We start from the raw sequence: 26,457 nt of genomic DNA on the forward strand, positions 1-26,457 counted from the left end.
TACATTAGAAATTATGTAGATAAGTAAACTCTGCATTATATATATGTTAGATTGTGGTTGTCATCACCATACATTTCTCTCTCTCTCTCTCTCTCTCTCTCTCTCTCTCTCTCTCTCTCTCTCTCTCTCTCTCTCTCTCTCTCTCTGTCATTCTAGTTCGCTCTCTTTCTCTTCCGTCCACTTGTCAAAACATTTATCTCCAAAAATTATGGTGCGCTATAATTTCAAGCAACAAATCTTGGAACTATTAACGAGGACGCTCCGTCTTTCATTTAAAATTACGCCTGAAATCTTCAATTTGGTAGAAAGCTCATTATGTGATCTTCCCGCGCTCGTAAATACCGCCACGCCTCTCCTCCTTTGAGCAACGCAACTAAGTTCCTTTATGAGTTTTATCTCCGTGGTATCACAAACCGTGAATCACCATTGTAGAGTGACTGGTTTCAGGTTTGCCAGCATAGACAATCATTAACCCTTTTCATATCGTTAGCGACTTCATTGTATTACCTGTATCATTAGAAGATCCAGTTAAGGATGATAGTTTTTTGTTGTCAAAGGATTATGTGTGAGTCACAAAGTCACTCATCTAACATAATTGTTTCGTATTTGCTCTATGGTGATTAACTAAAAAATATGAGTGAATAATACACGCAGTCGATCTCATTATACTCTACATAGTAGTGCAAGGTTTTCTTTTTCAAGTTAAAGATTTTCATCAGCAAGGATAATCTACAAAATTACTCAGCCTACACCCAGCCGCCAATGAAAGTGGCGCGCATTATAAACAAACCCGTATCTCATAGCGCGGGAAGAACTGTAGCTCATTTGAAAAGAATGTGGCTAATATCTAGAAGTGGCAACATAGGCCGGCTCTTTAAACATCTATCAACCGTCACACTTCAAAAAATTATCACTCAGTTGTCACTTGCTCACGTAAGGAAGTACACTTGCTTACCCCGCTCCCCCGCACAGTGTGTCAGTTTTCTTCGTTCTCTTTCATATTGGTGTGGAAACTTAAGTGTCAATGGCACGTAAACATCAAATATCCCCAGTCAATATAGCCCTTATTGACTCACTCCGGAAGGGTGGTTTTGGCTCTAAGCATATTTCAAAGGAGACAGGACTCCCACTAAGAACAGTACAACGCTGGTTGAAGCGATGCAGAGACAATACCGGAAAATTAGCACCAGTGAAGAAAACTGCCCCTGGACGCAGCCGTATTTTATCAAAGAGGACACTGACACTGATTAAGCGTCAGCTAAGTGTCTCGCCATTCCTCACAGGAAGAGAAATTAAACAAAATTACCCTGATCTGCTGACACATGTCTCCATAAGGACAATACAGCGGCGGACACTGGAGGACCTCGACATGAAAAGTTACCGTGCTGCAAAGAAACCACTGCTTACACCCGCCCACAAAGCTAAAAGAGTCAGATTTGCTCAGGACCATAAAGACTGGCCATTAGAGAAGTGGAGAAGAGTAGTGTGGTCAGATGAGAGCATGTTCTATGTGACAGGAACACCACACAAAAGAGTACGCCGACCAAGAAACTCGGACAGATATGACGAACGGTACACTGTAAACGCAGTTAAGCATCCCTCCTCTGTGATGGTGTGGGGGTGTTTCAGCTACTTTGGTGTTGGCAACTTAGTTATGCTTGACAAAGGAGTGTCAATGAACACAGAAACATATCTTGACCTGCTGCATGACAATCTTGAAGAGTGCTTCGACAAGTGTAACGGTGAAACCTTCATGCAGGACGGTGCGTCATGCCATACGGCCAACATTGTAAGGGAATGGTTTGGCATGTGTGAACTTAATTATTTTGAAAGTTGGCCAGCAAACAGTCCAGACCTAAACCCGATTGAAAATGTGTGGAGTATGATGAAAAAGAAGCTCCAGGATCTGGACACGAGCAGTGTAGCGAAGCTCAAGCAGGCGGTCGTGCAAGTGTGGGGAGAACTGTCACCTACATATCTGGAAAAACTAGCAGATTCTGTACCACGTCGGTTGGAATCTGTCATAAAGAGGAAGGGAAACAGCACAAAATATTAGGTAAGGTAAAGAAATTATATTTTTAATGATAGTAATAGATGATTAAGGCAAATTTAATGGTATGCATGGTACGAAAAAACACAAAAACAACACGCGCCACTAACACAAAAATAACACGCGCCGCTTTCATTGGCGGCCAGTGTACATAAGATTAAGTAACGGATGATTTGATACTTCGGCGTCCATTTAATTTTTAGATGTCATCAAAAGATTTTGAGGCCGCCGTGGTACAGTGAGACCACGCGGGCTAAAGGGGCCGAGGGGTCCTCAGCCACACTCCGAGGGTAGGAAGGGCATCCACTCGAGGTAACAGTTCCAAATGCCAAATCCGAAGTCTTTTGTTATGAGGCACCGTCCTGGCCCTGACAGGAAACCCGGACGTAAAACCGAAAAAAAAAAAAATAAATAAATAAAATAAATAACTAAAAATAAATAAATAAGTGTCTCATCTAAAGCAACTGTGTCTTATTTACTCTATCATGTCAGACTAAAAGGTGATTTTATAGTTTAAAAACTGCCTATGATAATAAATGGGTTAAACGATCTAGACTCTCCACAATGAATGCAAGATGTGCAAGATGGGCCAGAGACTTTTCTTTGTAATAGAGCCATGGCGTATGTTGGAAAGTTTCAATTAATGGAGAATACTTCTTAATCTAAATTTTCTGCTGTATATTGATGCCTTTCTCAGACTAGTACTTGCTCAGTTTCTTCCTGAGGCTGCAAACTGATTTACCTTGTTATTTCGTTGCTCACTTGTTTTATGCAACACTGGAGCTAATGACTTGTTTTTGTAGTCTCCAAATTTTCTAGCTTGTTATTTTCTCTAAGATGCTGGTGGCTAATTTTCTTCCTCTTGAGGTCCCTTAATTGTTGTTTAAACTCTTAACTTTGCATCTATTTTTTTCATAACCAAAGTATAATTTTCTTCTAATATCAAACAAATCATTAACTACAGATACTGCAATTAACTTTTGGAGAGAGCAATGCCACGTCAGACAACTGGTGAGTTTGCTGTGTTTTTTCTAAGTGAGTTTCCATGATCATCAATACCTATGTGGATATACTTACTTACGATAATGAAGATGGTGGTATTGATGATGATGATGATGATGATGATGATGATGATGATGATGATGATGATGATGATGATGATGAGGAGGAGGAGGAGGAGGAGGAGGAGGAGGAGGAGGAGGAAGAGGAGGAGGAGAAGGAGGAGAAGGAGGAGGAGGAAGTGGATACAGGTAGATAAAGAAAATGTAGATTATACTCAGGGTCATAAAATAAATATATATTTGAAAATGAGTAGCTAAATGAAATATTTTCATAACTCATGTAGGAAGCAAGCCTTCTCCATGAATAGAAGTACCTCATGTACGGAGGAGGAGGAGGAGGAGGAGGAGGAGAAATTGGACCTAAACTGAATAGGCAAAATTCTTCACTTCTCCAATTTCTCTCTCTCTCTCTCTCTCTCTCTCTCTCTCTCTCTCTCTCTCTCTCTCTCTCTCTCTCTCTCTCTCTCTCTCTCTCTCTCTCTCTCTCTCTCTCTCTCTCTCTCTCTCTCTCTCTCTCTCTCTCTCTCTCTCTCTCTGTCAGCACTTTCAACCACATTTTGTCAATACCCTTCTTATCTCTCAACTAAAAATATCCTTCCTTACAACCACCACCTCGCCAGCTTACCTTCCTCTTTCACCACCAGTTCATCTCTCTCCTTGACACCCGCCTTCCCTCAGTGAACAGCTCCCGCCACATCTACTACTCATTTATTTCCAGCCGTCCCACGTGCCTATCTCGATATCTACTACCAAGGTCATTTCACCCTATTCATCTTCCTTATATCAATGGAAAACATATCTCTCGTCTCTCGTCTCTCTCTCTCTCTCTCTCTCTCTCTCTCTCTCTCTCTCTCTCTCTCTCTCTCCTGTCCTCCCCAGTACTCATCCCATACTGCCCTCGCCCTTCTCCGCCTCCAGGCTCGGTTGGCATGTTGATAAATCATTAGCATAGAGATTAAGCCTTCGCATTTTATCCCCCTGACCTGTTCGTGCGCATTATCCTCCTCGCCGTGTTTTCTTTCAAAGTGGACCGAGTCTGTGAATGAAGTAAAAAAGGAAGCGAGGACTCGGCGTTAATACAGAGCTGGGAAGCGGGTCCCTTTTTGTCTTTCCTAGAACAGAGAGAGAGAGAGAGAGAGAGAGAGAGAGAGAGAGAGAGAGAGAGAGAGAGAGAGAGAGAGAGAGAGAGAGAGAGAGAGAGAGAGAGAGAGAGAGAGAGAGAGAGGCTGCGAGAAAGTCGAGTGTCTGTCCTGCAGAGTGAAAGGTGGGAGTGAAGTTATGATGGAGAGGCAAGAAATGAAAGCCAAAGAACTGCAGGGAGGAGGATGAAAAGAAGCTTAACTGTGATGAAAATGTGAAGAAACAGAGGTAAAAAAAGAAACAAGTAGTGTGACGTGAAAATACTCCCAGACACACATAACTGAGAGTCAAGAGGGAAAAAAATAAACGAAAATAGACGCAAGGACAGTCCTCTTGCCTCACTTTCCCTGGATCCAATACTCACCCTGCCGCAGCCACGTCTCTTTCTCATCCTCTCACTCCCACCCCCTCCTCGCCTCCACCAGCCCAGCCCCGTCAGCTGCCTCATCAGTCACGTTTGCTGTCCCATGAATCATTACTCATCACCGCCGGGCGAGTCTGGGCGGAGTAAGAACGCCACTCGTTGGGAAGCTTGCCAGGGAGGTAACGCGAGCCAACACTAAGGTAGAAGAAGCGCTCAGGATTCGACATGTGGAATAACTCTTGCCTTCAGTCAGCGCCATTCCAAGCAAGACATAAAACAGAGAATAAAAAAGGAAGGTCTAAAAGCAAGAACTCGAAAAAAGCTGCAAAGACACTAATTGACAAGAAGCAACTCTCACTAACTGAGTTAGGAACTTATAGCGTACACATGTATATATATATTTTTTTCAAGTCTCCTCTCGTGAGTTGGCGCTAAAGTCAGCGGTGCCTCTCATTTCCTGCTAATGAAGACTTGTTAGCGTGCGGGTCGTTACTTCTCGTCCACGGCTCAGTGATTCGGCCACGGGCTCTGAAGACCCAGTGATGTCGAGCATGGTATTTCTCTAACACGATGAAAGAAAATTAAAGGACAAAAGAAAATAAAGAAAAATAATATCCTCCAGAATATAATAATTTTCGGTGGTGTAGCAAGATAAACAGCAACTTATATTGCATCCATCATCTCATCTTTCTCTTCCATCAAACTCAGTTTCGAGGCACAGGAGATGTGTACCCAGTGTGCGGACGTCCTTTAACTCTGATTCCAACACCTCTCAGATTTTTTATTTTCATTTTCGTACAGTATGTTCTTATTAACTCGGTTTGATATCCACGACCTTTACCAGACACTCAAACTGGATCTTCCTAGCCACTCATTATCACCCTGTCTACCTATTCAGTGCATCTTTCCCTGGTTATTCAAATACACTGTAGCCCAGCAGATCCATCTTTGGCCACTCAGAACTATCATCAGGTATTCATATGAACGCGAAAAACATAACGAGGAAAGTTGTCCCTACCTAGAAGATACATGACACCATTCATTCATCACTCCTATCAGTAGAACTTTCCTTGATTATTCATTAGAACTCTTATCAATACAACTCTCTCTGACTATCGTTATTATCAACAGAACTCTCCTTGACTATCACTCCAATAAGCAGAACTTTTTTTTATTCTGTAGAACGTTCACCCGAAGAGCACCCACAATCGCCCCATGACCCCTCAGAACGCTCTCCACCTCGACGCCAAGCCAGATAAAGATTCCGCGTGTCGCTTCGAACAAGATGTGCACACAGTCCTTATCACTGACATCCCCGAGGAGTGGTTTCTGACAGGTTGCATTATCTTATTTTCACAGTACGTCTGGCCTCGCTACGGGCTTGGCGTCTCATATTTCGGATCTGGCATTATTTATCACACTCATGGATCAGAGAAAAGGGAACTACTGGTATATATATCTTTTATAAGAACTGAAAATACTAAGTTCTAGCAATGTGGTAAAGTCCGGTAGGCAGAGAGGCATTTACCTTCGCAAAATATCGCCCCCCTCACAGTATAATACTATACTAAAAATAATAAAAAAATGCATATCTATTCGAACCCAGTTTTTTGCACGTAATCTGGAAAATACTCGAGTGGAGAGCGGCAAATCCAGTTGAGTACTCGCCCCACGAAAAAGTTATGCCCAGAAATATTCCAAAAGTTTAGGAGAAGTATTGGGAAAAGGGCTATAACAACACTTACACAACAATACCAGTCAGTGCTTTGAGGAGATCAGTAGTACCCGTGACTCAAGCCGACACTGCCACCCAGAGAAAGAAGAAGAGAGTATTAAGAACAGAGGCGACTCAGTAACATGCGCGAAAATGTAATGGAAGGTAAGGGATAGATATACAGTTAATGATTTCTTCTCTTCTTTTTCACAGGATAAAATATGTGTTAAAATATTACTATAAATAAAAGCTAAATGGCAGTATTGTACGAAAGAATTAGTAGAATTCACACACACACACACACACACACACACACACACACACACACACACACACACACACACACACACACACACGCACACATCCCCACTAGAAGAGAAAAACAAGAAAACCAGAGAACGCATTAAAGTAACTAAAAGAAAGCGCAAAGCAGGTAATAATAAGATGCAGCAGCCCTGAACAAGACCTCACCAGCTCCCACGGGGGAAGGAGACTGCCTCGGGGGACGGGAGGTGGCGTGGGAGGCTTAGTGAGATGGCACGGGGGAGAGGAGCCTTGCCGAGGTAAGTGGCAATTACAGGGAGGAGGATGGAGCAAAGTTGAGCATTTAAGAAGGCCATTAGACGCTCCAACAAAGATCTGCAAAAAGACTGTCGCGGTACTAAGTTTTGTGGCGGCGAAGAGAAGAGCAGAGAACAGTCTTGTCTTATCCTCCTCGTTCGTCAAAGGGAAAATGAAGGTAATGAGTGTCTTTGAGTGTCCATGTGTGGTTACTAAGCTCTTTTGATACTGACCTCGTTTTCATTTTGTTACATTCGGTAGTTTTTTTCAAGTTCTCCCACTCTAAAATGACTAGATTTGTTATTTCGATACTAAGCTTTCTCTGGCATTGTCGTAGTTAATTTTATGCTATAGTCGTTGGTTGTTCTAAGTTTTGTCACTGTAAAATGATGAAGTTGTTTGAAGAATGAGAGAATGCTGACAGATTCGCGGGAGTTTAGGAAGGTACTGAGGAGGTATCAAGTGTTTTTAGCACTGTGGATGTCTTAATATTATTTGAACTGACAGTGTGTGTGTGTGTGGTGTGTGTGTGTGTGTGTGTGTGTGTGTGTGTGTGTGTGTGTGTGTGTGTGTGTGTGTGTGTGTGTGTGTGTGTGTGTGTGTGTTTATCATCATTACTTCAATATGTATATTCATAGGTATTACTAACATCATTTATATATGTGTATTCACTAATATTCATACTTATCCAACAACCACCACCACCACCACCACCACCAACCACCACCACCACATCCACCCTCCACCTCCACCAGCACAACCAACACAATTTCCATTAGAGAGAGGCATAATTACACCATATCCAAGTTTACTATTTAACTGCACTAATGAGTAATCCTAGACTCTGTGTGTGTGTGTGTGTGTGTGTGTGTGTGTGTGTGTGTGTGTTTGTGTCGTCCTTCATTAAGGTTACATTCACTGAACCGGAGAGAACACGCGACATTCATTACAGACAAAGGAGTCACTGCAGACCCAATAAGTCCTTCCTATTATCGAGGAAACTGTTGTACAATGAACCAATCAAATCATATGTAAAGCGAACTCAACATTTTTTTCATATGCAAAAGCACCCAAATCTCTCTCTCTCTCTCTCTCTCTCTCTCTCTCTCTCTCTCTCTCTCTCTCTCTCTCTCTCTCTCTCTCTCTCTGTCGACACAGTGAAGTACAAGTCATTTATTTATAATTACTATTTCCACATTCTGCCTAAAGAATTAACAATTGTTGATATAACAGACGTGCCTTCCTCCGCAAAAAATATCAAATTACATCCCAGGGAAACGTTCTGCTGGAAAAAAAAAAAGAATCATCAGTATCCCTTCGTTTAAGATTGCTAATATATTAAACAGGATATAAGATTACTGTGGTAAGTTCTTTTGTACAGAGACAGACTTAGGCGATTTGTTAAAGTGGGGGTTGTATGCAAAGAAACGCCAAAGAAATAGGCCTTGGTAGTCTCGTTTCTTTCCCGTAACCTGCTACCAAAAGACCCACCAATGGTATCAACAGCAAGGCACTGCTTTCTGTACGGGATTTTGTGAGGCAGGGATACACACCTTTTTAAAGAGTATCAGAAATATTTACTAGCATAAACTTGTATCATAATTCATATAGTGATCGATAATCATAATGGCATGAAGACTGGTGAAGATATACCGATACAGGTACTCTCTGTTTGGATTACTAATTATGGATTGTTAGTATCCTTCACCATGGTTTGACGATGAGCAATGACAAATGCTTTATTCGTATTTTCTACGGATGGAACGAAAAAAAAATATTCGGGATCTAGAACAGGAAAAGCAAATAATTCCCTACCTCGACACAATTTTACGGGTTAATACCAGAGGAATGTTAAATCTACAATACCAATCACCAGCAAAACTTACGTGAGAAACAAGTCTTCCGGGTCAGAACGACGTCTTCAGCGTTTGGTGGCATGGCGAGACATGATCTGATGGAAATAAAAAACAAATAAATAAATACAGATAAATAAATCGTATACATAAAAAAGCTATCTTACATATAGACATCAAAAACAACAAAGCACTGAAAAAAAAAAAAAAAACTTGTAGAGCTGTCAGTCGAGGATGATGATAGAGAACAAATAATGCCTTTTGGAACATAAGGGGCAAAGAATCTCAACAGGTAAGCAGACAGAATTATAAGCAAACCACCCATGATAAAGAACGTACGCACCTATTTACCATTAAAATGCACTTATTGCAGTACACCCACTTCATATTTCTCCAGCAGGGAATAAAATAAAATCCCATTAGACTACTGGCGTATTATCTACAGACTAGTACGGACCAAATAATATTTTTGCTGATGTAATTTTGATAATGATAAACCAAGCCATTTTTTTTTATTTGTGTGTGTGTGTGTGTGTGTGTGTGTGTGTGTGTGTGTGTGTGTGTGTGTGTGTGTGTGTGTGTGTGTGTGTGTGTGTGTGTGTGTGTGTGTGTGTGCGTGTGTGTGTGTTTGGTGTGTGTGTGTGTGTGCTTGTCTGTGCTTTCTTTCCTCCTCCCGGACGAGCAGAAAATATGTTAGTGGTGCGGAAGGTTTCGTGTCGGGGGCGGCGTTACCAGGCAGCGGGGAAGGCGGGAGAGGAGAGAGGAGGCCCGTGGAAGTGTTTGGGAGGTGGAAGGGATATGATAAATAGGGGAGAAGGGAAGGGTAAAGGGCTTGGGAAAGAAAGAAGCAGGGAGAACAGAGGGTAACGGGAAGAGGGAGAGAGAGAGAGAGAGAGAGAGAGAGAGAGAGAGAGAGAGAGAGAGAGAGAGAGAGAGGAGAGAGAGAGAGAGAGAGAGAGAGAGAGAGAGAGAGAGAGTGCAGGGAAGGATGCTGGTCGGTGTTCTCACAGCTAGACCCTCATGCACATAAGTAAGGAAAAATAACTCTCTCTCTCTCTCTCTCTCTCTCTCTCTCTCTCTCTCTCTCTCTCTCTCTCTCTCTCTCTCTCTCTCTCTCTCTCTCTCTCTCTCTCTCTCTCTCTCCTCTCTCTCTCTCTCTCCTCTCTCTCTCTCTCTCTCTCTCTCTCTCTCTCTCCATATGAAGCAATGCTCGTTGACAGTAAGGAGCGGCTGCCTCGGGGACGCAGCCGCAGAAAGATATTTGATGGAGTTTCCCTCCTGACAGCGGCTACTAACACACCCTTTCCACTACCTCCACTACTGCTGCCCCTCAGAGGTTCTTTCAGAGTGTGGTTTTCCTGGCAAGATGTTAGAATGGAGGGCAGGCAGATTAACAAGCATGTAGACAAAAAAAAAAGAAAAAAACTGTTCCACACACACATACACTATAAAAGACAGTATTTTAGTTTGAAGTTTGATGTTCTTTATTTACATAGTTTTGGAAGGTGGATAGAGAAGGTGATGAGAAATGATAGTATTAATAATGTTGATAAAAGGAGAAATTATCGAAGAAAAAAAAGATATAGGCATGCTCTTCCTTAAACTCAAGTCAGTTAAATATTACTAGGGGTTTACTCGTAATGGCATACAATTTCTCCTGGACTAAGATTCGAAAAACGTAATCATGGACAGACAATATAAAGCATCCGGCAAAGAATGAACGGAGAGAGAAAGGGAGAGAGAGAGAGAGAGAGAGAGAGAGAGAGAGAGAGAGGAGAGAGAGAGAGAGAGAGAGAGAGAGAGAGAGAGAGAGAGAGAGAGAGAGAGAGAAGCGGGTCTCATTACTCGGTGAAATATGCAAACTATACAATCACCCTAGGACGACCAGACACGCATTCTCCACAGAGGAAATCAGAAGAAGTGATCGACAACTACATACACCTCACCCTCCACTTACCCATATGCACTTTCCTTACGAACACTGGACTGCCTTAAATCACCATCTGACCTCGTTGCTGCAGTGCCAAAACACCAGTCAATCAGTCAAGCTTTGTGTATATGCGTGTTTGTGTGACGAAGCCCAATATATCCCTGCACACGGGTCTTTGACATCACCCCGAGCAGCAGCAATCTGGTGAACGCTTGGAATCCCTTCTTAAGTGGACCAAGAGGGCATTGACTGAATTTGTTGGGCTGTCGATGGTGATTGTGTGAAAGTGTGGAGTAAAGTCTGTGTATGTAGGGCATGTGCAGGAAGTGAGGGGCGTCAGATGTGGGACGCTGGGACGCTGGGAGGAAGGGAGAGGGGGAGCTTGGGTAGAAATGCAGTGGTTGTAGAGATGCGTGTTTTGTGGTGTGGCGGGCAAGGAAGGGTGTGTGTGTGTGTGTGTGTGTGTGTGTGTGTGTGTGTGTGTGTGGTGTGTGTGTGTGTGTGTGTGTGTGTGTGTGTGTGTGTGTGTGTGTGGAACGAAGCAAGATTGGGAGTGGCTGTGGGTGAGGCAAGATGGGAAATGTTGTGTACAGTGTGTACAGATGTAGTTGGGTATGATGGGAGTGTTTTTATATTTTTTCATGGAAGAAGGATGCCAGTAAAGGGTATACGCACAAAAAAAAAAAACAGCTTATTATTATGACGTTCCAGGAGAAGAAGAAAAATAAAATGCCAGTGTTGGTAGGGAAGGCAGCTACGTGTGGAAGGGAAGGTTTGGGTGACGGGACTGATGTGTGGCTGGCGCAGGTGTGACGTTCAGACAGACTGATGATATATTACTATTATTACCACTACATCCCTTATGGTGAGGAAGAGAGGGGCTATTACTACTGCTGCTGCTGCTTACTAGTGACAATTACAGCTAACGGTGGTGGTGGTGGTGGTGGTGATATAAATACTTACTATTGCTAAACGATATTACCATTTATTACTACCGACACCGCTTTAACTACTACTACTACTACTACTATTACTACTGGTAATGGTAATAACAGCAATAATAATAATAATAAAACAACAACAATCGCATAAATTAGACAACACTGCCCTATTAAATAACTGACAATATAACCCTTGTAAAATCCATCTATCCGTGGAAATTGATGTATTATTTATTAATCATACGACTAGGGACGTTCAAATCTCTCTCTCTCTCTCTCTCTCTCTCCTTCTCTCTTCTCTCCTCTCTCCTCTCTCTCTCTCTCTCTCCTCTCTCTCTCTCTCTCTCTCTCTCTCTCTCCCCCTCTCTCTCATACGGCACACTCCGCTGCCCGAATCAACAATAAAACTCGGCTTCTTCCTCCCCGCTACTCTTTCACATTATGTTCTCTACACTCGATTACATTTTCCTTTCATTCGCTCATCCTTTCGTCTCCTCTCACTCACTGCTGTCAAGACTTCCACTTTCTGCTTTTTTTTTTTCTTGTCATTGAGCATTTTATTTTTTTTTTATTTCCTCTCTTCAGTGTTTTTTTTTGTATTGATTTTCTTTGAATTTTGGATTTTTAATTAATTTCACACTCGAGACACTTAGTTTTTGTAAATAATTTTCTTTTTTAACTAATATGTTCCCGCCATTTTTTTTCTTATAAGATTTGTTTTTCATTTTCGCAACATAAATTACTCATCTATTTTTCCTGTCATTTTTTTTTTTTTTGTTATTTCGTTCTTAAATACATTTAAACTCTTACACGTTGATACGAAACAGGTATAACCACCGTATGCAATGAATGAAATCTTTATAAACATCTGCAAGAAAGTTATGGATGAAAAACAATAGGTTTTGAAATTTCTACCCAGTTTAAAGAGTGGAGGTGGCTGTAGAGCAAGTAAAGATGTTTCAGAGTGATTAGTAATTAGGGAAAGGTGTACCCAATGGCAACCAAAGGGTTTAAAACTTATTAGCTTTCAAAATTTCCCTCTTTCTCGCCTTCATTTTGCTTCCTCGTTTCCCTTTCCCTTACACCAAGATGAGTTTATGCAGTTGTGAAGAAACCACTTCTCCTCACACTAAGTCCCAGTGGAGGATTAAGTGTGGGTGGAAGATGGAGTGTGGAGAGTAGAATGTGGCAAATTCATATTGAAGTCGTGTCAAGAATGCACAGTCGATGAGATACAAGGACTGGATGGGCCGTAAGGTGGAACAGGTGGAAGAGAGTGGATGAAGAGATGGATGGCGAGGAAGTGGATAGGTATAAAGGGCCCGCGTGAATGGAGTTTGTTGAAAGTTGAAGTGGAAGAGGTAAGGACGGTAAGATGAATGGGGTAGAAGGAGCTGGGCGGAGAGATGAATTACGAGAAATGGAGTAGATGTGCATAAAGTGGAAATACTGGGTGGACGGGGCGGTGGTTGATATGGGAGGGATTACGTGTATGAAATGGATGAAGTGAAAAATTTGAACACAGTGGATGACGAAACAAGGGGTAAGAAAAATGGACTGTGCGAACGAAATGGATACGGTAAAAGGATGCTGGTGGAAATAGAATGAATGAAAGGAGAGGTTATTTTATTTAATTTTTTTTTTTTTTTTTTTTCAAGTGATGCTGAATATTTGAGGTTTTAGGGAGAGAAAAGCCTGACCCAGTTTCGTCCATATTAAAGGTGATTTTCTTGTGCGTTTTCGCTCCTATTAAGCGAACCACATTTAGGGTCACTAACTATAATGAGTGTATAATTAATACAAAAAATATATAAATGCAACAAAATTTATCCCTCGCACAAAATTCTGAAACAAAAAATGGAGACTCACAATTTTCGCCCGGCGCAAAAACACACACACACACACACACACACACACACAGTTCTCACCCCCCGTCAAGGACACAAAATTTAGACCCCACAATTAGCACATGCACGCCATTCTTTCGCCATAAAAAGACACAAGAAAACAAAGCCCTAATTATATGTAAACGAATCACAATGCATAACAACACAAAAGGATCTCGAGTAACACAATTCCTTAGAAATATTTAATAAAGAGTCGAGGAGAGAAAGAGGCGGAGGCGGCGGCGGCGTGAGGTGGTGTGGCGTGAGGCTGTGCAGCGCGCTAGGAAATCCGGGACCTACACTGCCCGGTAATTATGAGAGTCGTCACTCCCTGCAATTATTGGCCGCTGCGCCCCCCTGCCTGGTCACGCGAACCTCTACCCCCGTCCCCTGCCCCTGCCCCCCCACACCGCCACCTCCAGCAAGGGGGAAGAGGGGAATGTAAAGAGAGGGAAGCATGGCATGAGGAAAGCGCGTAGAAGTGGTGTGATAAACTGTGATAAAATGAACTTATATTGCGGGGAATTCCAGGGAGGAGAAAATAAATGGTGATATGGGCACGCTAATGGCCTTGTTTTAGTTGTGAAAAGAAAAAATATATACATAATAATGCGTGAGAAATGTACATACTCTGCTTCAGGATTTTAAGTTTCTGTGTGTGTGTGTGTGTGTGTGTGTGTGTGTGTGTGTGTGTGTGTGTGTGTGTGTGTGTGTGTGTGTGTGTGTGTGTGTGTGTGTGTGTGTGTGTGTGTGTGTGTGTGTGTGTGTATTGGAAGGCGGCCAAGTGTTGAATGAATAAGAAAATTGTGACAAGATACATCTACATGTACTACATCAGTCAGAAAAATGTGACAAAACAGAAAACGATCAACAGAAAAACAGTAAAGACAAAACACAATTTTGACATGACCACGCCTCCCCTACCCAAAAAAAAAAAAAAAAAAGATGGAAAGAAAGGAAAAATCACTATTCAATAGAAACCCAATAACCCTTAAGAAAATAATGACACAGAAGTGACCATTAGAGAGAGAGAGAGAGAGAGAGAGAGAGAGAGAGAGAGAGAGAGAGAGAGAGAGAGAGAGAGAGAGAGAGAGAGTGTGTGTGTGTGTGTGTGTGTGTGTGTGTGTGTGTGTGTGTGTGTGTGTGTGTGTGTGTGTGTGTGTGTGTGTGTGTGTGTGTGTGTGTGTGTGTGTGTGTGTGTGTGTGTGTGTGTGTGTGTGTGTGTATGTGTGTGTGTGTGTGTGTGTGTGTGTGTGTGTAAGTAAATAATTAAGTAATTTGTATTGGACTAACCGCTTTTACAATCAGAACTACAACTATCACACAATTACTGGCACAGTCTGCCAAGCTAAAAGGTCCCTGACAGACAGATGTTTCATAATATTGTACATACGAGTATATTACATAATACAGGCAATCTCCTTATAATATTTGCAAGTGTTCATACATTGATGAAAATAATAAATTATGTTTATCGCTTATAAAATGAATAACTATCGTGTCTGAAAACTACGTACATGAAGCTTCACCTTATTAAAAAAAAAAAAAAAATATATATATATATATATATATATATATATATATATATATATATATATATATATATATAAAAAAAAATATATATATATATATATATATATATATATATATATATATATATATATATATATATATATATATATATATATATATATATATATATATATATATATATATATATATATATATATATATATATATATATATATATATATATATATATATACACTATTTGTAAAAATTTTCTAAATTTCTAAAAAATTGTAAAAAAAATTTGTAAAAAAATATTTGTAAAAATATTTCTATTGCGAGTGAGTTGCATACATTAGGACTTTACACATTATGTTGTTCTTATATAAAGCTAAATAATATCTTGGACTTACTAAATTGTTGTCATTACCTTTTCTGCTGTACTGATTGCTTGGAAATTTAAAGTGTTGAGCGTCTGTAAATCTGAGTGTTCTAAATATTAATAATAATAGGAAATATCTATGAACTGAGTGAACAGTTAACAAGTTATCATTAGGAAATACATCAGCTGTGGAGTGAAATTTTCTCATGAAAAATATATACCTACATATTTCCTTCTGAGTTACTAATAACCTGTCGAGAAAGGACGGCCAAGTGCACCACACAGATATTCAATAATTAAGAATAGGATAACATAAAGTATGATAAATACTCATCAAGGAGTCCGTTGCAAGGTGGTGTCTGATCCCGTTCAGTATAGAATTTTGATAACTTGAAGCACACTTCTTTTATATGCTGGTTCCAGTTTAAAACACTCATGTACTCGTAAATATACACCAAGAAATTTTATATGTGGGCCACGTTCTATTAATTCCCCTTGAAACATTACAGGAGGTAAATAATGTTTCACAGATCTGTTTTCAAAGAATACATATTTTGTCTTTGTAACATTAAGCGTCAGTTTATTACAATTTACCCAGTTATTTCATTTTTAGTTTTATTTTAATTCAAAAAATAAATTCAAATAAAGTACATGTATATCATTATCAGTCAATAAAAGAGTGGTGTCATCTGCGTATATTGTGAATCTGAATTTAAAACTAGCATTGATTATATCATTTATGTATATGCTAAACAAAATCGGTCCTAGAACAGATCAGTTACGGTCCTTTCACACGAGTATTTTCCATTACAAAAAGCAGCTTATGTCCTGTTACTGATACAACTTTTAAAGAGTTGTAAAAATTTATATCAAAATTATATAACTTTTGATTGTTATATAATTTTGATTGTTATATCAAAATTTTCTAGTTTGTTAATTGATATGAGATGATTCAGAGAGTCAAAAGCTTTAGATAAATCACTGAATAGCCCTATGACATCATATTTATCAACTTAAAATTTATAAATAGCGGAGACAAACTGAAATATGGTAGACTCAGTGGAATGATTATTTCGAAAGCCATGTTCACAATTAGTAAGAAATTTATTAGTATGGAAGTAGGCGATGGGCAATGATTTTTTCCAAGATCTTAATAAAGACTGGTAGAGTAGAAATGGGTTTGTAATTGTGAATATCTGATTTAATTCCAGTCTTATGGAAAGAGATTGCTTTAGCTTTCTTTAGTTTATCAGGATAGACTCCAGTTCTTATGGACAGATTCAATGTCTGCTAATAAACAGAAAATTTATCAGATGTTTGTTTTAATGCTTTTGGAGATGTATCATCAACTCCTGCCGCAACAGATTTAAATGACTTTATATATTTTTTCAACTTCTGTAAGATACGTTGGAGATAAATAGAACGAGAATGTAGGAGGATCAGACAAATAATTCTGGTAACTATCATTGTTATTATTAAGTGAATCAGTGCTCTTTATTCTTAAAAAAAAAGTGTTCATTAAACGTATTGGATATATCAGTACAAGATGGTTTTAATTTTATTTGATTGTTAGAGGCATTAGAGGTTCTACCAAGTATTGAACTGATTTTCTTCCATTGTGAATTGGGGGTTACCTTGATTAAATTTTAAATCGTCTTTATAGTAATTATTTTTTAGCTATTCTATGAACTGAGGTCAATTTATTTCCGTATTTACAGTATGTCTCCTTAGAACTTATAGGCTATTTTTTTGCTCATCTTTCTAGTCTAATCCTTTCTTTGTGTGTGTGTGTGTGTGTGTGTGTGTGTGTGTGTGTGTGTGTGTGTGTGTGTGTGTGTGTGTGTGTGTGTGTGTGTGTGTGTGTGTGTGTGTCAGGTAAAAGAATCTATGTGAAAAATAGCGAATGCATATGAAGTCATTCCAGTTATGACATTTTAATTATAAACACACACAAAAAAAAATGTAAAGAAGACCAACAATAAAAGAAAATAAAGAGAGAATAATTACTCACTAATTACTTCCTCAAGAATAAAAAGTTAACAAAACAGATAAATACACAGCAACAAACTCATTTTTTCCTCGCATAACTTAAACAAACATAAGAAACTTAACATTTTTCCTTAGCACGACAGACGCCCGACTGATTCCAATACACACACACACAAAAAAAAAAAAAAAAACGCGAGTAAAGAAATGCAATAGAACAGACACTTAAATTTTCCTTTCATTTCTAAACAAACACTGCACGAATAACTAAAATTACAATAAAAAATAATGATAATAAAGGGCATTGCAATCCAAAAGAAAGTCACCAAAATCATAAAACTGGCGCTTACATATGCCATGATTGGTTACGTGATGGATTGTTGTGTTTCCTTGAGTGTTCCGTCAAGGATTCAATCTCAAATAGCTCGTCTCTCGTGGCCAATGTATCTCTTGTTCAGACCAGTCTCCATGAGTGAGTGATGAGCGACACAACATTAACAATAACAACAACAAGAAGAGTCTTAAGATCAGTAACAGGAAGAAAATAATTAGCGACTAGCAAGAACAATAAGAGTATTAATAACAATAATAACAGCAAGAAGACCACTGAAAAGAATAACGGTACGAAGAATATTGGGAACAATCAACAGTAAGAGGAGCATTAACAACAACAATAGGAATAAAAACGTAAACAGCAATAAGAAATATATCAACAACAACAACCATAACAATTACAACAACAAAAACCGGGAAGCTGTTTCTCATTGGGTATACAAGAGAAAAAGAAAGATGGATAAAACTTAGGGAGGGAAAGACAGGTCTGTAATTATTCAGCCACACGTCCATCCCATGACGAGGGTTCAGGAAGCAAACATGACAACGCTGTTTTTCTATTGTAATTCATCGCTTGAAGGGAACACTGTGATGGAGGTTATCTGTATCCTTGCTTACTGTTAAGTATTCGCGGTTGATTTATGGTTATTTATAGATGGAACATTTTTTAGCCACATTCTAGTACTTTCATTCGATCAAGGTTGAACTGTGACTAATCGCCTGTGAATTACAAATTACGTAAAACTAAATTAATGCTAGAGTGTCCTTTTTGTTATTGGTTACAGTTAAATATTGAACGTTTATTCTTGGTTATGCATAGATAGAAATTTTACAGCTACTATACGTACATGGTAAGACTTTCATTTGATCAAAATCGAACCGAGATCGTCTCCAGTGAATTACATATAAACGAGAACTGAATTAATGCTAAATAAATAATCTAAATAAAGTAAAGAAAAAAAGCGCCTCCTAAATTACAAAAAAGGGTTTTCATTATAGGAGACTCCAACCTCTGTGTGTGTGTGTGTGTGTGTGTGTGTGTGTGTGTGTGTGTGTGTGTGTGTGTGTATGTGTGTGCCTATCTGCTTACGTGTATGTATCTCACTCAATCCATGCGTGTGTGGTGTGGGCAACCAGAGTCCACACAGCGGTACAGGTCATACAGGAGACAGCTGGCGGCGGGAGATGCGTGGGGAACACAGAGTCCGTGAGAAGTGTCCCGCTCAGCTCACGGGGACGAGGGTGGGTTAATGGAAGGCAGACTTACGAGTAGCAGGCGAGTGTTAGAGTATCACACTCGCGCACCGTCCTCCTCGAGCTCGTCCTTCACGGCAGCAGCAGATCAAAGAGCAAATGAGGGTACTAATGTGAAGGGGGTGTGCCGGAGGACGAGGACAAGGACGAGGAGGAAGAAAAAGAGGAGGAAGAAGAGGAGTAATAACAAAGATGAGTCCTATATGAAAATCCCCGTAAAACCTCACCACAGATGTTCCCTAAGGCAGTGCGTGGAGGTGAGCAGGGTGTGGCTTGTGGTAAACAAAGAAAACTCACCCTGGAAGCTTTTGTTCAAGGAGAGACGAAGAGAGGAAAATCGTAGAGTGAGGAACGAAGGAAAGAGGAGGGAGAGGGAGTGAGAAAGAAAAGGGCAGGGTGAGAAAAAGGTAACAAAAAGGATAGAAGGAGGAAGAGGGAGAACAGGAGGGGAAGGGAGTGGGAGAGAAAAGAGACACGAAAGAGTAGAGAAAAGAGAAAGGAGGGTAAGAATGAAAGATAAAGAAATAAGACAAAGGAAGAAGAAAAAAATTAGACGCAGGGACGAGAAGGGGAAACAGAAAGGATATTAAGAATGAACGGCGAAGAAACAGGACAAAGGAGGAAGAGCGAAAGGACTCAAAGAGGGACAGAGAAAATAGCAAGGATGGTAAGAATGAAAAGTGAAGAAATACGACAAAGGCAGAAGTCAAAACAAAGAAGCGAACACGAGCAGAATAAGATGAAGTTACTGAATGTATTGCGAAGTTCTATTCCAAAGTGAGCAAACAGAGATGAACTGAAAGTATGAATAAAGAAAAAAGCAGAAAAATGTAGGCAAGTGCAGAGGAGAAATTATGTGACAGCTGGCGAAAAAGGGGAGAGAGGAGGAGGAGGAGGAGGAAGAGGAGGAGGAAGAGGAGGAGGAGGAGGAAAATGAAGAAAAAAACGCAAAGAAAATCTGCAACACGAAGAAAACAAAATATATGAAAACGAGGAGAGAGAGAGAGAGAGAGAGAGAGAGAGAGAGAGAGAGAGAGAGAGAGAGAGAGAGAGAGAGAGAGAGAGAGAGAGAGAGAGAGAGAGAGAGAGAGAGAGAGAGAGACTCACACACCTGCATGGACACGGGAAAAAAATAGTAAAGAAAAAAATATATATACACGTAGATATGTAAGGTTTCTATACTTTTGCCCTGCTAAGTCCAAGCCCCTTCCTTTTTCTTCCCTTCCCTTCCCTTTCCTTTCCTCGCCGCCCCTTCCATCGAGCTTCGGGCGGAGGAGTGTGTGGGGGGCCTCATTAGAGCGTTCGAACAAAAAGTTATGTATTGGGTTGTGCTGGTGGTGGTGGTGGTACTGGTGGTGGTGGTAGGCGAACCGCACCCCAGAATTAGGCCGCACCATCTCCCTACCTCTCCCCAGTCACTCTTCAGGTAGTCAGCACCGCTTACTCTCCTCTCCCCACATAGCTACCATTTCTATCTTTCTCTACCTACTACCGTATTTGTGGAGGGAGTGATGTTGGAGGGAGGAGTTAAAATGTTGCGTATTTCTATTAAATTCGTAACTCGTTTAGTTTGATTCTGGCAATAAAGTTTGTGATATACATTACTGACTCACGGGTTACGCTGGTGGTAATGTTTGGCGGGGTGTTTCCGAGTTGTAATGTTGCTATACTCTATTTGGACTACCTGCTCAGTGAAAAACGGATACTGCTGTTCAGATATACATGCATACCCATACATACAAATTACTGAGAGCTCTACATCTGTCTTTCTGCCTGTCTGTCTCACTTTTACACAGCACTATGGCTGAAGTGGTGGACAAAACTAAAGTATTTCAACACGCATTGGTGGATACGGTGTACAGTAAAATTTCAAGAGTTTAACATGAAAAAAAGAAAAACATTGAAGAAACAAAAAGGGCTACACTCTCTCTCTCTCTCTCTCTCTCTCTCTCTCTCTCTCTCTCTCTCTCTCTCTCTCTCTCATCTACTACTTATATAACAACAGTATGGGCGAGTCCATTACTAAACAGAGGGGAGGGAAGGAGTGTAAGGAAGGGAAGGAAAGTAGCTAACTGCACGACCAGTCACCTCTTGACCACCAACAAGCACTTGAACATTAGAAACTAAATGTGTATCAAGGAAATGATGGCACGTAACTCAAGAGTATCAAGGAAGAAATGGTAAGATGGATCGCCACCAGTGTTCCTGCCAAAGCTAACCGCCAGACGTCTGCCACCCCTTCCCCACTCTTTATCAAAATCAACACTTACAAGCTGCCTTCTTCCACCTCAAGCCTTCCTCCCACGGTCTCCCAGCACTCATGAAACACTCACCTCCTTCTTGACCGGCTGCAGTGTTCTGGAGAGCCTTCCATATCACTAATACAAGCAAAATATCTCACGAAACACACACACACACACACACACACACACACACACACACACACACACACACACCTCGCCGACCACACAGACAAACCTGACTGATATGATATAAAAAATGAATCAGTTAACATTACATCAATTACTTTATTCACCTACAATTAGAGGAAAATTGTAAATGGAAACTTTACAAACAATTAATTTGGATAATCTACATAAAAAAAGGCTATAAAATGACTAAAGATATGAATAATTGTAACAGGAGACAGCAGGGGAGGAAACCTTTCCTAGTTGGTTGAGGGAGGGGCAAGATAGCGCAGTATTTGAATCTATGACTAATGAAATGTGTTCCTTCTCAAGTAGTTGACGTGACACTCATAAATCTTCCTTCATGATTATTTGTATCGTTTTGTAATCTTGATGGAAGAGAGAGAGAGAGAGAGAGAGAGAGAGAGAGAGAGAGAGAGAGAGAGAGAGAGAGAGAGAGAGAGAGAGAGAGAGAGAGAGAGAGAGAGAGAGAGAGAGAGAGAGGAAGGGGCGTTGAGGGCCCTCACAACCCCTGCGTGGTACACACTCACGTGTATCTTTTAACTTACCAACCACAAAAGTTCATCATATTTTACCATCATCCCCATCATCACCGCCACCACCACCACCACCACCACCACCACCACCGTCGTCGCCATTACTACCGCTACTGTTGCTGTTATTACGATTACTACTACTACTACTACTACTACTACTACTACTACTACTACTGTACTGCTACTACGTAGCATTATCACCACCATTTCTTTAACATTCTATAATTAATATTACTGCCGCTATTCCATTATTATGGTTTCATTTACTACCACTACCACCACCACCACCATCACCACCACTATTACTAATAATACTGCTATTACCCTACAACACCCTACAACAACTACTACTACTACTACTACTACTACTACTACTACTATTACTACTACTACTACTACTACTACTTCTACTACTACTAATACCACCATCCCTTACAACAATAACAACTACTACTACTACTACTACTATCACCACCACCACCACTACCACCACTACTACCACCACACCACACATTACAGAGGACCCGAGAGAGAGAGAGAGAGAGAGAGAGAGAGAGAGAGAGAGAGAGAGAGAGAGAGAGAGAGAGAGAGAGAGAGAGAGAGAGAACTTCCCATCCTTTGCGTTCCACCCACAATACTCCCAGCTGAGGCGGCCGCGAGACGAGCAGAAGCAGAGGAAATATTCAAGGTGTTCCCAGATCTGCTAATCCACACATGCCCTCAGCCACCAAAGAGGATCCCTTCTGATCTCCCGCCGCCTAATGTACGAAAGGCTGGGATGTGACGCACGTTGACTTCCTTCCTTCATTTGTTTTACTGTTATGTGATGCTGTTGTTGTTCTTTCTCTTTCGCTCTCTACACCAATTTTTTCAAGGTTATCGTATGTAGTATTATAATTAAAAGGAGGGAGTAAGGTGTACATATTTAACTTATTATGTAATGTTTCTCTCTCTCTCTCTCTCTCTCTCTCTCTCTCTCTCTCTCTCTCTCTCTCTCTCTCTCTCTCTCTCTCTCTCTCTCTCTCTCTCTCTCGTCTTCGAAGAGCAGGAATAACGTGAAGAAACGTATATATATGGACATAGTTTTCATTGTCAGCGTGTGTATTACCTCAATGTTTTACTCTTATGTGACCCTGCTGCTTTCTTCTCTGCCTGTCTTTATACGAAGGGGATTGAGTGCTGTCTTCGTGGAACATCAATTACGTAAAGTATCTATGAAGGTAAAATACATATAATAATTTCCAGTGCTGGCGCGTGTATTTGCGGATGGGAAACAAGACACATACATATATTTATATCTCAGGGTGAGTTGGGCTGGATTCCTTTAGGGTAGCAAGAAGAAGAAGAAGAAGAAGAAGAAGAAGAAGAAGAAGAAGAAGAAGAAGAAGAAGAAGAAGAAGAAGAAGAAGAAGAAGAAGAAGAAGTAGAAGTAGAATTAGTAGTAGTAGTAGTAGTATTAGTAGTAGTTTGTATAGCGCTCACATCATCCCCGAAGTAGTTTCACTAGCGCTGATCAGCTGGTTAGGTTAGGACATAGCTAGGTTAGGTTAGCCTGACTCTGTTTCATATAGGCCGAGCAACAAGGAACGTGTCTCCACTTCTCACATGTACTAGTCGACACAATAATTTTCATACAATCTTAGACCAGAAAGTTTTACCTTAATTTTGGCGAATCGTATATCATGGAGCATGACGAGAATCACTGAATATTGATGCATGGTGATATTGCAATGCTGTATTTGTCCCTGTCCATGTCTTTGTCTTTCTCTGTGGTCAGCTTGTGTTGTATTATGCATGTTTGTATCTATTGATCTCTCTGTTTATATGTTTAGCTATCGGTCTGTTTATTCGTCTGTAACTCTGTACGTTGTCTGTTTGTTTATCTGCTTGTCTGTCTCTTCACGGATGTCGGTGCTCATCCGCCCCTCGATGACAGAAACAGAACGGGAAGCTGTTATTGAGGCAGCCAACCATCCCTAAGGCGTTCGTCTTGTTTGGATGCAATACACTGAGCAGGAACCTAACAAAGCCTTGCACTGCGCCCTCTTTCTTTCAACATTCTAGCGGCTTTTTTGTGATCTTAGCTGGCCAGGTTGGGAATTCTCTCTCTCTCTCTCTCTCTCTCTCTCTCTCTCTCTCTCTCTCTCTCTCTCTCTCTCTCTCTCTCTCTCTCTCTCTCTCTCTCTCTCTCTCATCTATCTGTTTTGTCTGTCTGTCTCTATCAATCTATCAATCGCATACTATACTATCATGTTCAGTTTCTTTATCTAACAAGATGAACAGCTTCCTGTCACAGCAGTCAGGGTAGACCACAGCCCGGTGCAGCGTCCTTCAGGCTGTCATGTAACAAATGTTTTTATATTTATGCAACAAAAATCTTTATTTATTTTCTGTAACGTGAAGTGTGAACTAATAACATCAACAACAAAAAATTAGGTCGTCTGGCTGTTTCATCACTGTTGACCTTCAGTAATGTGTTGATTAATGGTTATTACATGACATAAAATTTCGCAGCGTTACCAGCAGATATTGAGTTTTATATCTTTTCATGAATAATTTGTTGCTTACGAAGATAGAAAATGTTAAATGTTAAAAACAAATCTGAGTTTAAGTTAGAAATAAATGCTTAAAGAAAAATACTAAGTGTTCTTTAAGTTGGAAAAAAATGCTTAAAGAAAAATACTAAGTGTTCTAACTTAAAAGGACTTGAAGAGGCGGTAAAAGATATTGGGTTACACTTCATACACACACATACCAGGAGAATAAAGCATAATGCAAAACTGGGAAACGCAAGACCTGCGGGAGGGAGGGAGTCACGTGAACACGACACTGTATCCACACTGAATGCAATCAAGAAGATCAACGCCTGGGGTGGTCTGCGTCTGTCTTGTCTTGCCTGAGCCGCGTGCGTCCCGATGCGTCGCTACTAAGTGTGTTCTGTTTGCCGAGGCCCCGCTCCCTCATCACCAGCTACTGTAAGCCTCTCACCGCGGCTCCTGTGACGCGAAGGAAGCACGAAAAATAAACAAGAAAGGGAAGCACAATAGATAACTTCAGGACAGAGTTGTGGCAGTACCAAACTCACATGTTGATTTTTTCTCTCTCATCCTTTAGTTTAGTCTCAGGAGGAACAGACGATGGTTAATCATTACTAAGTTCGCCTTCTCAGCTGAACCTTATTTTGTCACATTTCCAGGTGTATTATTTTGAATTATTCAGTCTTGTTTCTCACCCAACCAACTTTGCCTTCACTTTACCTTTTCCTTACTTTCCCACCTGCAATTCAGTCCCCAATTCACTTTTCTCTCTTCCCATCTCGTTCCTCTTGTCTTCCTTCATCCAGTGTCTTCATTTTTTTTTTCATATGCCTGTCCATTCCCCACTTTTCCATATTTTCTCCTGTGCCTTCTCTTCAATTTCACTTTTTTTATTCTTTTCCTGTACTTCCCATTTCCTTTCCTCTTCCTTTGCTTTCCTTTCCTTGTTCCTTGCCTTTTTGTTTAGTTCTCGTCCATTCCTCCATCTTCCCATCTCCTCCGTTTCTTTCTACACCCACCCACATCCCCACCTGCCGTTTTTCTTGTGGTCCAAAACATACTCCGTTTTCTGTGGCAGACGCTCCTCCATCATTTTCCCTAACTTTTTCCCCGGGCTTTCTTCCATTCTATTAACTCCGGCACATTCGTTTCCTCTCTTTCGCTTCTAATCTACTCTTGTGTCTTCTCTTCCTGCTACAGTGATTCGTTTTACAGTTTTCTCTCTTTTCTCCAGTGACTCCGAAGCTTTAACGTTTTCTCTTATCCCGCTGCACATCATTTGATTCGATTTGGTTTTGTTCACTCACAATGGCAGGGGATCCAAACGTATATGCAGTGGTAGGTTTGCTGCTTGTATTCCCTCTGATATGCAATGCTAACAGGGAAAAGAAAATGTGAGCCAGTATCTATGTGATAAAATATTTGCAATCTTCTCGCAAAGGACTCTTTTCAATTTGACTACGATACCATGTTACAATATTTGGCAATGTGACAGGTTCTTCTGAGTCACCCCTCGCCTCTTATCTCATCCTTGCTGTTTAGGAATTGGGTCCGCCTCATGCTGTTCCTATCCATTACAATGAAAGAAAGTGATTGCTACTATGGAACGGGAAAGAAGGAAACAAGGGATTAAAAAATTCAAGTCGTGTGTTTCCGCAGCGAGCGACAGGGGTAGTATTTGCTAGTAGTTCGATATACATTTATCTATTTATTTATTTTTTGTTTCAGTCATGTAAACTTTTTCTTTTAGTGCCTTCCCTACTGCATAATTGCTTGCTCAAGTTTAAAACGAGTGGTATATCACTTTTCCATTCATTTTACAGAGCGTACAATAACTGTTGCACTATGTCTAAGCTGATACAGATCTCTATAGTTCGAAATAAAAGGTAATAGCACAGACAGCCCCGAAAAGCAAGTAACGACAAGGAAGAAAAAGAAAGAGTGCTTTTGTCCAGAATTATAAGTCAATTCCTAAATTACCATGAAATTAA

General features: G+C 40.5%; 1 long non-coding RNA gene across 1 annotated transcript in view; it reads right to left on the reverse strand.

Annotated features, from left to right (window-relative positions):
- The window catches only part of LOC135097260 (uncharacterized), a 110,406-nt gene extending 101,560 nt beyond the window's left edge, over positions 1 to 8,846 (reverse strand). Inside the window, exon 1 of the long non-coding RNA XR_010265532.1 lies at positions 8,777 to 8,846. This is a non-coding gene — a long non-coding RNA (uncharacterized LOC135097260). The remainder of the gene's footprint in view (positions 1 to 8,776) is intronic.
- Between the last annotated feature and the right edge of the window lie 17,611 nt (positions 8,847 to 26,457).

The sequence above is a fragment of the Scylla paramamosain genome, chromosome 4 (genome assembly GCF_035594125.1).
Source record: "Scylla paramamosain isolate STU-SP2022 chromosome 4, ASM3559412v1, whole genome shotgun sequence".
Lineage (NCBI taxonomy): Eukaryota > Metazoa > Arthropoda > Malacostraca > Decapoda > Portunidae > Scylla > Scylla paramamosain.